Source organism: Eumetopias jubatus, unplaced genomic scaffold, assembly GCF_037043125.1.
Source record: "Eumetopias jubatus isolate StellerSeaLion01/CBP00866 unplaced genomic scaffold, mEumJub1_p1.0 scaffold_5, whole genome shotgun sequence".
Classification (NCBI taxonomy): Eukaryota; Metazoa; Chordata; class Mammalia; order Carnivora; family Otariidae; genus Eumetopias; species Eumetopias jubatus.
The window spans coordinates 124,279,532-124,293,038 of record NW_028274811.1 but is presented as its reverse complement, the minus strand read 5'-3'; the positions used below and the strand labels follow the sequence as shown (position 1 = coordinate 124,293,038).

At 42.0% G+C, this 13,507-nt stretch overlaps 1 pseudogene; it reads left to right on the top strand.

Annotated features, from left to right (window-relative positions):
* The first annotated feature begins 7,655 nt into the window (after window positions 1-7,655).
* LOC148164412 (U6 spliceosomal RNA) lies at window positions 7,656-7,755 on the top strand (annotated as a pseudogene).
* The last annotated feature ends 5,752 nt before the right edge of the window (window positions 7,756-13,507 follow it).

Sequence of the window (13,507 nt, the reverse complement as noted above, 5' to 3'; positions counted from 1 at the left end):
CTCAGACAGCTGAAATAATTTGCTGTCTAAGGGATTTGGGTTTTGTGGGGCAATATCTGCAATTGAATGACTCTTTCCAACTGAACTCATGGCTTCAGTTACTCCGATCATTTCATCCTGCAAAAACATTCTCTGTCTAACCTTGGGTGACTGGGTACATAATCCCAGGCTGACTGGTGAGAGGGTGGAGAATGTGCTGTTTCCCAGTTGGTAGGATTTAGGGGACAATGGCTGGGGCCTAGTAGAGTGATTCTGTGCCTGAACTCCCACCATTAGCAGTAGATTCCTTTGTGTGTTGAAGGCTTTGGGGTCATTATGATCCCTCTTTGAGACTTCAGAAACCACTCTGTAGGATGAGAGGAAGCTGAGCTTCGTGAGTCTAGGTTAGGCAGATATCATACCATGTGGAAGGGTGACACAGAGTAGACTGAGAAATGTTGTAGCTGAGTTCATGAAACCCCTATGATTTGCAGTCAAGGAAGCCAAAATAAAAAGACTTTTCTGAGGTCATGCAACTGGTTAGGGCTGAGCCAAGTCAGTTACCCAGACGTTTGGCTTCTGCTTCTGTCCTATTTATTTAGTATAAACAATGATGAAGAAAATAGAGTGGCTGCAGAAGGGTGAGCCCCAGAACATAGGGAATGGGAAGGAGACCAAAGACAACCTCTAACTGGCTCCTAGCAGTGCCTAGGCCTGTACTGGTATCTGCACTCATGCAGGAAATCCCCTCTTGCAAACAGAGTCATAGCCCAAAATTCATTCGTATGCTGATTTCTTGAATTGTGGGGCTAGTTTTCCCATGGAAATAATAGTTTAAATATTTTAAATGGTGAATTAGGTTCCCTTAGATCTGTGTGTAAATACCTATTTAATTCATGGAATACCTGAAGCGTAGTAGTAATAGGAGTATTTCAATTAATCCTACTCAACACTTGTTACATTATTACTTCTATGGGAATATAATATATAATGAATTTTAGATCAGGTTAGAAGAAAGGCACCTCTCACTCAGGGCAGAGGTGGCTCTCCTGAAACAGAATCTGGAGGATGGGGTAGGGCACAGATTAGGAAGGGTGGGTGGGAGAGCAGCCATCCTCTCTGACCCTCAGCTCAAAAATAAGAACGGTAGGAATAATTTCACCTTGCCTGCTTCATAAGTTTGAGTGAATGACTGAGTAAAATAGTAGATGGGAAAATGCTTTGTAAAGAAAGAAAATATTTGTCTAAGTAAGATAAGCCCTTTATAGGTCAATAGCTCCCTAGCTGGTTTGATGGGGTCATTGAGGGGAGTGGTAGGGAGGTGACAGTGCTATGGTACTGTGTTCAGGCCTCAGGTATTAGTAGTGAGGATAATAGAACAACAGTAGTGATGGTAAACTCATGTTTACAGAGACCTTTCTAGGTGCCAGACATGGTCCTGGGGGCTTTATTATACTAATTTAACATACCCATTATAATGCTTAACGTTATGTATTAACTTGTTGGGCCATGGTGCCCAGATATTTGGTCACACACTAGTCTAGATATTGCTTTGAAGGTACTTTTCAGATGAGGTTAAATTTAAATCAGTAGACTTTGAAGCACAGTACCTCTGTCATGTGTGGGCCTCATCCAATCAGTTGAAGGAGGAATTTTGCCTCCGGACTGCCCCTAGATTCAAACTCAAGCCTAGATAAACTCTTGCCTGCAGATCTGCCCTAGTCAGCTTCAACAGTCATGTGAGCCAATTTCTTAAAGTCAGTCTTTATCTCTCTCTGTCTCTGTCTCTATATGTGTCACACACACACACACACACATGCACACGTTTTGTTTCTCTGGAGGATCCTGACTAATACACACAATTAACAGGGAAAGAAGCTAAAATAGATAACACAGAAACTTCCTTAAGTAAGCAACTATGGCAGAGACCAGGTAGGTAGTTGTTCACCAAACCATTTTCCATTTCCCTGTGGGCACAGAGCTACACTGCATTTCCCAACCTCCTTGCAGGTGGGTGAAACTGTGTAACTAGTCCATGGCTAGTGGGTGAGAGTGAGACACATCTCCAGACCATGATCGCTCTTCCCTGACTTGCTAACTTCAGGGCCCTGGTGATGCCATGAATGCAGTGAGCCTGAGTCCCTGCATGGCACAGAGCCTACAAAAGCATATTGTAGAGTGACCCGAGTGAGCAAGTAAACCTGTGTTTTGTTTAGTCTCTGAGATTTGGGTTTATGTTGTTAAATAGAGCCCTTTCCCTGACAGATTCAAATCTGGCCATCAGGCTCCAGAGTCTGAAAGCTACATCTCCATGGTGCTCAAATGCCCTTTGCATCTAGTAATCAAGAGCTCAGAGTAAGAAATGTCTCCTTCACTTTCCTTGCCTGTGCCTAAAAACCAAGATTGCCTGAAAGGTGCAGAACACCACATCCTGGAGCTAAATGCTAAACACCACATTCTAGGGTACATGGAACTATGCAGAGGAAAGTGAGAGCCCTGGATATGTACAGGGAGGGAGTGGAGGAAGATGGGCACAAATTGTGCACTTGATCTGTTTCCTGATTTCCCTGGCTGTGGCCTTTGTCTTCCCCGAGCAGGGGAGTTCCTGTCTCTTCATGAACTAATAAGCCTGGTCTGTTTATGTTGGAGTAGACTGTGGAAATATACAGCATGTTCTGCCCAGTGCCAGCCATTCCTCACTCCAAGGTGCTTTTTCCAAGCTCAGTTCAACAAAGTGGGAAAGAGCTACCCCAGTGCTGCTCAAGGAGGCTGACGCTAATACATTTTTCCACGTAAATGTTGCCATCTATAAACAAAATCAAGGTTCAGGGAGAGGGGGTGGCTTTGTCTTCCCTTTTCTATGCAGTGTGGACTGCTTAACCACTGGTACCTAGGCCGATCACCCTGTCTAGTCTGGGGCAGTTATACTTTTTGATTTGTCTAGGGTCAGAAAAACCTAGGTCAGAAGGTAACAGATCGGGCTCTTGTGACCAGATTCAAATGAATTGACCAAGTCTTTTCACCCCACAGAACACAGAAATCCTGGGCAGAAACTTTGAACTGGAAAGGTCTGTGTTGATACATGAAAGCTTCCATGGAAGCCGCTTTACCAACCTTGCGCATATTAACTCTTACACTGAAAGGTGATCATGCTCATAAGCTGCAGTGCGAAACCTGAACCTCAAGGCGTGTGTTGTATGGCTGAGTCTTTGGGAATAATTTGTTCACTTTAGGAAAACATGAATTTAAATTTAATACAACAACTATATGAGGTCAAAGATTTTTTGACAGATTTTTCACTTTCCGACGAGTGTCAGATTGTTTAATTTCAGCTTCTGTGTAGTGCATTCCTTATACAAAAATTAGAACTTGTCTTTGTTCAGTCTGACCACTTTATTTTTTACCATATAGACCACCGACTACTTTTGTTTAAATGAAAAAATACAGGGGCGCTTGGGTGGCTCGGTCAGTTAAGAGTCGCCTGCCTTCATCCTTATATCAAACAAATTAGATTTTAAAACAAAGACTGTAAAAAGAGATGAGGAAGAACACTATATCCTACTTAATGGGTCTATCCAACAAGAAGATCTAACAATTGTAAATATCTATGCCCCTAACATGGGAGCAGCCAATTACATAAGGCAATTAATAACAAAGGAAGAAACACATTGACAACAATACAATAATAGTGGGGGACTTTAACACCCCTCTCACTGAAATGGACAGATCATCTAAGCAAAAGATCAACAAGGAAATAAAGACTTTAAATGACACACTGGACCAAATGGACTTCACAGACATATTCAGAACATTCCATCCCAAAGCAACAGAATACACATTCTTCTCTAGTGCCCATGGAACATTCTCCAGAATAGATCAGTTCCTAGGTCACAAATCAGGTCTCAACCGGTACCAAAAGATTGGGATCATTCCCTGCATATTTTCAGACCACAGTGCTTTGAAACTAGAACTCAATCACAAGAGGAAAGTCGGAAAGAACTCAAAGACATGGAGGCTAAAGAGCATCCTACTAAAGAATGAATGGGTCAACCAGGAAATTAAAGAAGAATTAAAAAAATTCACGGAAACCAATGAAAATGAAAACACAACTGTTCAGAATCTTTGGGATACAGCAAAGGCAGTCCTAAGAGGAAAATATATAGCAATACAAGCCTTTCTCAGGAAACAAGAAAGATTTCAAATATACAACCTAACCCTACACCTAAAGGAGCTAGAGAAAAAACAGTAAATAAAGCCTAAACCCATCAGGAGAAGAGAAGTCATAAAGATCAGAGCAGAAATCAATGAAATAGAAACCCAAAGAACAGTAGAACAGATCAACGAAACTAGGAGCTGGTTCTTCGAAAGAATTAACAAGATTGATAAACCCCCAGCCAGACTTATCAAAAAGAAAAGAGAAATGACCCAAATAAATAAAATCATGAATGAAAGAGAAGAGATCACAACCAACACCAAAGGAATACAAACAATTATAAGAACATATTATGAGCAACTCTATGCCAGCAAATTAGATAACCTGGAAGAAATGGGTGCGTTCCTAGAGATGTATCAACTACCAAAATTGAACCAGGAAGAAATAGAAAACCTGAACAGACCTATAACCACTAAGGAAACTGAAGCAGTCATCAAAAATCTCCCAACAAACAAAAGCCCAGGGCCAGATGGCTTTCCAGGGGAATTCTCTCAGACATTTAAAGAAGAATTAATACCTATTCTCCTGAAACTGTTCCAAAAAATAGAAATGGAAGGAAAACTTCCAAACTCATTTTATGAGGCCACCATTACCTTGATCCCAAAACCAGACAAAGACCACATCAAAAAGGAGAATTAGAGACCAATATCCTTGATGAACATGGATGCAAAAATTCTCACCAAAATACTAGCCAATAGGATCCAACAGTACATTAAAAGGATTATTCACCATGACCAAGTGGGATTTATCCCTGGGCTGCAAGGTTGGTTCAACATCTGCAAATCAGTCAACGTGATACAATACATTAACAAGAGAAAGAACAAGAATCATATGATCCTCTCAATAGATGCAGAAAAAGCATTTGACAAAGTACAGCATCCTTTCTTGATGAAAACTCTTCAGAGTATAGGGATAGAGGGTACACACCTCAATATCATAAAAGCCATCTATGAAAAACCCACAGCGAATATCATTCTCAATGGGGAAAAGCTCTCAGCTTTTCCCCTAAGGTCAGGAACGCGGCAGGGATGTCCACTCTCACCACTGCTATTCAACATAGTATTAGAAGTCCTAGCCACAGCAATCAGACAACAAAAAGAAATCAAAGGCATCCAAATCGGCAAAGAGGAAGTCAAACTCTCACTCTTTGCAGATGATATGATACTGTATGTGGAAAACCCAAAAGACTCCACCCCAAAACTGCTAGAACTCATACAGGAACTCAGTCAAGTGGCAGGATACAAAATCAATGCACAGAAATCAGTGGCATTCCTATACACCAACAACAAGAGAGAGGAGAGAGAAATTAAGGAGTCTATCCCATTTACAACTGCACCCAAAACCATAAGATACCTAGGAATAAATCTAACCAAAGAGGCAAAGAACCTGTACTCAGAAAACTATAAAATACTCATGAAAGAAATTGAGGAAGACACAAAGAAATGGAAAAATGTTCCATGCTCATGGATTGGAAGAACCAACATTGTAAGATGTCAATGCTACCTAGAGCAATCTACACATTCAATGCAATCCCCATCAAAATACCATCCACTTTTTTCAAAGAAATGGAACAAATAATCCTAAAATTTGTATGGAACCAGAAAAGACCCCGAATAGCCAGAGGAATGTTGAAAAAGAAAAGCAAATCTGGCGGCATCACAATTCCGGACTTCCAGCTCTATTACAAAGCTGTCATCATCAAGACAGTATGGTACTGGCACAAAAACAGACACATAGATCAATGGAACAGAATACACAGCCCAGAAATGGACCCTCAACTCTGTGGTCAACTAATCTTTTACAAAGAAGGAAAGAATGTCCAATGGAAAAAAGACAGTCTCTTCAACAAATGGTGTTGGGAAAATTGGACAGCCACATGCAGAAGAATGAAACTGGACCATTTCCTTACACCACATATTTTACACAAAAATAGACTCCAAATGGTTGAAAGACCTAAATGTGAGACAAGAGTCCATCAAAATCCTAAAGGAGAACACAGGCAACAACCTCTTCGACCTCAGCCGCAGCAACTTCTTCCTAGAAACATTGCCAAAGGCAAGGGAAGCAAGGGCAAAAATGAACTCTTGGGACTTCATCAAGATAAAAAGCTTTTGCACAGCAAAAGAAACAGTCAACAAAACCAAAAGACAACCGACAGAATGGGAGAAGATATTAGCAAATGACATATCAGATAAAGGGCTAGTATCCAAAATCTATGAAGAACTTATCAAACTCAACACCCAAAGAACAAATAATCCAGTCAAGAAATGGGCAGAAGACATGAACAGACATTTTTCCAAAGAAGACATCCAAATGGCCAACAGACACGTGAAAAAGTGCTCAACATCGCTCGGCATCAGGGAATCCAAATCAAAACCTCAATGAGATACCACCTCACACCAATCAGAATGGCTAAAATTAACAAGTCAGGAAACGACAGATGTTGGCGGGGATGTGGAGAAAGGGGAACCCTCCTACACTGTTGGTGGGAATGCAAGCTGATGCAACCACTCTGGAAAACAGTATGGAGGTTCCTCAAACAGTTGAAAATAGAGCTACCATACGATCCAGCAATTGCACTACTGGGTATTTACCCCAAAGATACAAATGTAGGGATCCGAAGGGGTACGTGTACCCCAATGTTTATAGCAGCAATGTCCACAATAGCCAAACTGTGGAAAGAGCCAAGATGTCCATCGACAGATGAATGGATAAAGAAGAAGTGGTATATATACACAGTGGAATATTATGCAGCCATCAAAAGGAATGAGATCTTGCCATTTGCAATGATGTGGGTGGAACTGGAGGGTGTTATGCTGAGTGAAATAAGTCAATCAGAGAAAGACATGTATCATATGACCTCACTGATATGAGGAATTCTTAATCTCAGGAAACAAACTGAGGGTTGCTGGAGTAGGGGTGGGGTGGGAGGGATTGGGTGGCTGGCTAATAGACATTGGGGAGGGTATGTGCTATGGTGAGCACTGTGAATTGTGCAAGACTGTTGAATCACAGATCTGTACCTCTGAAACAATGCAATATATGTTAAGAAAAAAAAAGAAGATAGCAGGAGGGGAGGAATGAAGGGGGGTAAATCGGAGGGGGAGGTGAACCATGAGAGATGATGGACTCTGAAAAACAAACTGAGGGTTCTACAGGGGAGGAGGGGATGGATTAGCCTGGTCATGGGTATTAAAGAGGGCACGTTCTGCGTGGAGCACTGGGTGTTATGCACAAACAATGAATCATGGAACACTACATCAAAAACTAATGATGTATGGTGATTAACATAACAATAAAAAATAAAAACAAAAAAAGAGTTGCCTGCCTTCGGCTCAGGTCATGATCTCAGGGTCTGGGGATCAAGTCCCACATCGGGCTCCCTGCTCAGTGGGGAGCCTGCTTCTCCCTCTGCTGCTCCCCCTGCTTGTGCACTCCCTCTCTCTCTCTCTGTGTTAAATAAATAAAATCTTAAAAAAATTAAAGAAATGAAAGAATGCAGGAGATTGGCATGACCCTTGTGCAAGGCTGACACACAAATTTGTGAAGAGTTCCCATATTTAAATCATTAAACAAACAAACAGTCGTTGCTTTTCTATGGTTTAGTAGAACTCCGGTATTTTAAACCAGCATGTCAGTTTTATGGGGATGGGGGTATGTGGTTTGACAAAGCTGCCCGTGGATTTTTCCTGCCCTATCACACTCTCCCTTCCACAAGAATCCCTGTTTTGTGGTGGATTGCTGGGCATCTTCTGGAGTTTGAGACAGTCAGGTTTCTTGATTGCAACACAATGCAGTTTGGGCTAATATCTGGTACATGGAGATTTTATTTTTTATATTAGGAGTTATAAGATTTGATGATAGGCTGGGAGACTAAGCTTGGGAATGATAGGAACCAAGAAAGCACCTTAAGCCCAAGAAGCAGGACGTGGGAAACACAGCAACTGTCTCTGTCTCCTAGCAGGAACTGAGTGGCTGGGGCATGCCTACCACTGTTACCTCTGTGATGAAAATGATCTCTAGGTAGGCAGCATTTGATAGAGGACCCAAGACTCCTGTCCCCTGGTTACTTGGTAGAATACAAATGTAGGTACTCGACGAAAGGATTTTCTGGGCATAAAGTCCAAAACAGTCCACCTTAACATACGGAGATGATCAGGATGGGCCTAATCTAATCTAATGAGTTCTTTAAAGCAGAAGAGGAAGGCAGAAAGGGAAGTCAGAGAGATTCGGAACATCAGAAAGATGATATGTGCCATTGCTGGCTTTGAAGATGGGGATGGGTCCCTATGCCAGGACCACAGAATAGCTGCAAGGAGCTGAAAGTGACCCCTGGCCAACAGTTAAAAAGGAAACAAGGAACTCAGTCCTGCAACTGCAAGAAACTGAATTCTAATAACAGGAATGAGCTTGGAAGAGGTGTCAGATGGGGACACAGGCAGCCAGCATCTTTGAGATCTTGTATTAGTCAGGGTTCTCCAGAGAAATAGAACCAATAGGATATTTATATAGGTATATATAAGAGAAGGTTTATTATAGGAATTGTCTTACATGATTATGGAGGCTGAGAAGTTCTATGAGCTGCCATCTTCAAACTAGAAAACCAGCTTGTCTGACGTGTAAAATATTGTCTGAGGTCTGAGAATCAGGAGGCTGATAATGTAGGTGCTAGTCCAAGTGTGAAGGCCCAAGAACCAGGAGCACTGATGTCCAAAGGCAGGAGAAGATGGATGTCCCAGCTTAAGGAGAGAGCAGATTTGCCCTTCCTCCACCTTTCTGTTCTATTCAGGCCCACAGATAGATGATACCTTCCCAGGTTGGTGAGGGCAGCTCCTTTACTCACCGATTCAGATGCTAATCTTTTCCAGAAACACCCTCACAGACACACCCAGAAATAATATTTTACCGTCTATATGGGCATCCCTCAGCTCAGTCAAGTTGACATATAAAATTAGCCATCAGAGACCGTGAGCAAAGAACACAGGCACGGCATCCCCGAATTCTGACCTACAGAGCTGTGAACAAATAAACACACGTTGATTTAAGATGCTAAGTTTGTGGCTATTTGCTATACAGCAGTCGATAGCTAATATGCTATGTCCCCTGTTATTTGGGAGTTACAAAGTCAGGAAGACAGTATCGCATCAGGTGACCTTAGGCATGTATAGCCCATGACTCTATCCGTGGGCAGGTATCATATGGATTGGTCGTTTTCTTTGTAGTTGGAAGGCAGGCTCAAGAATTACCTCCTGCCATGGCTACACACTGGAAGAGAACTGATTTCCCAGAATGAAATTGAGGTGTGGCTTAAAAAGAGGATGGGAGCTAAGTAGCCCTGGTAAAGGTCTGCCTACCACAGAGTTTTCCTCATAAATGTTCTGGTGTACCTTCTGCTCAGCCTGCCTGTGGCTGCTTAATGGCTGGGTGTTCATCACACCTAAGTTCCTAACATCCCTCTCGTGTAAAAATGTGGACAACGTGTTGTGTTTTAAGTGCCAGTGTTTCAGGAAAGGCTTAGGTATGTTTAAGAGGTGGAGTGGCACAATAAAAGGACTGTAAGTTTGGAAGTCTGGATAAGTGGATTTTAATCCTGGGTTTTCTGCTGCGTCACTTTAAGCAATCAGTGATAACCCATGGCTTTAAGTTGCCTCTCTGAAAACTGAGCTTGTGATTATCTGTCTTAAATTCACTCATTCATTTAATATTTATTGAAAGTTGGTATGTGTCAGGTTCTGAGGATGTAGCAGTGAACAAGGCTGGCAAGACACTTGAAGTACACAGTTAACATTACAGAGGTTAGGGAAAACCTCTCCCAAGACGTTGAGTTGGACATGGGCACCTCAGACTGGGTCTACTGTGAGATGATGAACAATGGGTTGATTGCCAGGATGTTGAGCCATCGTTATCATGGTTGGGCATAGTCTAGATATGGTCCATGGGCCACATCTGCCTTCTTGTTTTTATATGGCCCTTGGGCTAAGACTTGTTTTTCCATTTTTAATGGTGTATTAGTTTTCTAGGGCTGCCATAATAAAGGACCACAAACTGAGTGACTTAAACACAGATTTATTGTCTCACATATGTGAAGGCTAAGTCCAAAATCAAGGTGTCAGCAGGCAGGGTTGGTTCCTCCTTGGGGCTGTGAGGGAGCACACATTCTATGCTTCATTCCTAGTTTATGGTAGCCTCGAGCATTCCTTGGCTTATAGGTAACATTTTCCTGTGTTTCTCCTTATGGCCACATTCCCCTTTGTATAAGGACACCCGCCACATTGGATTAGGGCCTGTCCTAATAATATCATCTTAACTTGATTATTTCTCAAAGATCCTTGTTCCAAACAAGGCCACATTCTAAGGTGCTAGAGATTCAGAGGTCAACATATCTTCTCTGGAGAGAGGGAGGGCGGGACACAATTTAACCTATAACAAATGGCTACATTTTAAACAGTTATATAATATGTACCAACATAATATCTTCAATTTTGTCTCTCACCCCACAAAGCCTAAAATATTTGCTGTCTGGCTCTTTAATAAAAAAGTTTGTCAGCCCTCATCTAGATGGGTGGCTCTCAAATTTTAGGATGTGTCTGTCACTGAGAGGGCCTCACTTCCAGAGTTTTGAGAATTTGCAAGCAATACTGATCCTGTTAGGCAAGACAGTGGTCTCTAGATTTGGGCTCTTAGATGTGCCACATCATCTAGGGAGCTTGTTGACAATACAGACTTCTGGTGCTGCAGACTTAGTCAGAGTCTCCAGGGATGGGGCCAGAGATTATTTTAGTATGCAACCAGGTCTATTGGTCTAGTTTAATTACCTTGGTCAGGAAAAGCAACTGACTGGATTATTCCTTTGTGATTCAATTGGTTGCTTGGGCCTCATCTGTCTGTGGGAGATTAGAGTGATTGGGGAATCCTGTTCTTCTTGTCGGGACTTGTGTGGAAAGAAAACATCATCAAGAAGTGTATCTGGCCTGAATTCCTCCAAGGCCAGAGACCTTTGTTTAGGCTGTTGCATAAATATTATTATCATTAAGTGGCTTGTCAGCAGCTCATGGTAAAAAAAAAAAAAAAAAAAGACGTATTGACTACAAACTCAATTGGAGCCAACAACAATGTGGGACATCTGCTGAGAGACCTCAGGCCTCCTGGGCTGCTCTGAGATCGGTTTACTATTCAGACCACAGAAGGTAACAGTCCCATGTGCCCTGTGCCCCTCGTGCTGTGACTTCCTGGTCAATTAAGCAAACTTCAAGAGGGATACTAACATACTGGAATATTCCTAAGGGAGGGAGATGGGATGTCTGGAAACTATGATCAAGAAAGAAGAGTTGAAAGAGGGCTTGTAAAATGGTGGTCTGCAGGCCCAATCCAGCCACAGACATGTTATGCTCAGCAATCCTAGGGATTAAAAATTTCTTGAATTTGAGTGCCTTTGGGCAAAGCATGTACTCTGGCCAGTTCCACAACCTCACCACTTCCCATTTCTTTATGCCATTCTCCTTTACAGAGATTTGTTACCCGTCCGCTCTCTTACCTTTGCACTTTGAAAACCCTCAGAAGGAATACGGATATATGGTCAGGTCATGGAGCGCTAAGGAGAGAATATGAGCTATTTAAAAATATCTGAAGACATATAGTCACATATCCAGTGGCCACTGAATACCCATGATGTGCCTGGGTCAGTGCCAGGTGCTGGCAGGGCAGCCATAAGTAAGTTAGCTCAGTGTGGCCCTTCTGAGAGCTGACATTCTCTTATGAAAAAGACATACAAAAAACCAACAGCAGATTCTGATAAGCACTTTGGAGGAAACAGCAAGGGCGTAAGTAGGTAATGATAAGGAACATCTTGGTTTGGATGGTGTGGTCAGGGAAGTTGCTGGCCACCCCAGAAGTGGGGGAAGACCTACCATGTGAAGGGGAAATGCATCAATCCTCTTTTTCTTCCAAAGGTGGGTAAGGAATCCTGAGGGAATATGTGAAAGGGAGATTTTACTTCATCAGAAGAAAGAACTCTCCAATTTGAGCTCTCTGTCCATGAATTAAGGAGGCTTTCGAGGTAATGAAGTTCAAGACAATGGAAATGATAGAGCTAACCACAGATTCTCAGTAGGCGGAGCTGTGAAGGAGGTGGTGTGATCTTCAGAGAGATCCCTTAAAATTCTGAGATTCTCTGATGTGCTATGATGACAACAGTGTGAAACCACAGAAATCCTATTTTGGACCCAGATAATATATAATCTCTACTGGGATTATCTTCAAATTCTACAGGCAAACTAAGGAAGCAGATATGCTTATTTCCACAGGAACAGAGTAGGTAGACTGTACAGATAGGATCTTGATAGGGGAAAACCCTAAGGTACTAAACTCATGTTTAGGAAAGTGATCTGAAAGTCAGTCTACTCTTCCTATATTTATGTTCTTTTGAAGGAATGGGATTTGAAGTCACCTGGTGGCAGTTTATTATCCTTTAAAAACTATAAATTGAACCATGTCCATATTATGGAAAACCCAGGTAGCCATTCTGAGCCCTGTTGTTTGTGCGGTTGTTCGTTTTGGGGTGCTAAGGGGCCAACCCAGAATCAGATCTCTCGGGTCCTAAAATGAAGGAGGATATGGTGGTTCCATTAGTATAAAAAATACTCCCTGAGATTCAGACATCAGCCAAGGTGACATAGGGGTTAGTTGCTCAGCAAAATAAACACCTCCCTTCTGAAAACTTCAGCTCCCTCCTACTTCCACCACCTTTCCTCAGGCTACCTGCCGCCCATTAGTAATAATTGCAGCCACTGGTTATGAGAGTTGTCTATGTGCCAGGCACTAAGTGCTTCCCATATGTTATCTTCTTTAAAGTTCAGAACAAACCTTTCTCCATTTTACTGATGAAGAAATTGAGGCTCAGAGAGGCAGAGCTTCTAGTCCAAGTCACGGAGCAGCTGAGGCACAGACAGGCTTTGAATTTAGGTTTGCCTGGCTCCAGAGCCTGGCTGTTTCCATCAGTTGCTACTCATTATCTTTGAGGCTAATCACTGGAACTAGATTTCACAATGATAAAAATGTTAAGAAACTTTCCTGGGGCTGGCTGACCATAAACATTGATTGCTAAAGGAGGAATCTCTCAGGCTGTGTAAAAATGTATCTCTTGAAGAATCCTGTTCTGTGTGTGTCTGTTTTTTAAAGTAAAACTTAGATAATTTGCTTAATTTTATATTACCTTTTTGTACTTGTTTCTTGCATTATGAAGTCATGTTTTTTCATTTTTAATTTTTTAAAGATTTTATTTGTTTATTAGAGAGAGAGTGTGCGTATGCATGAGTG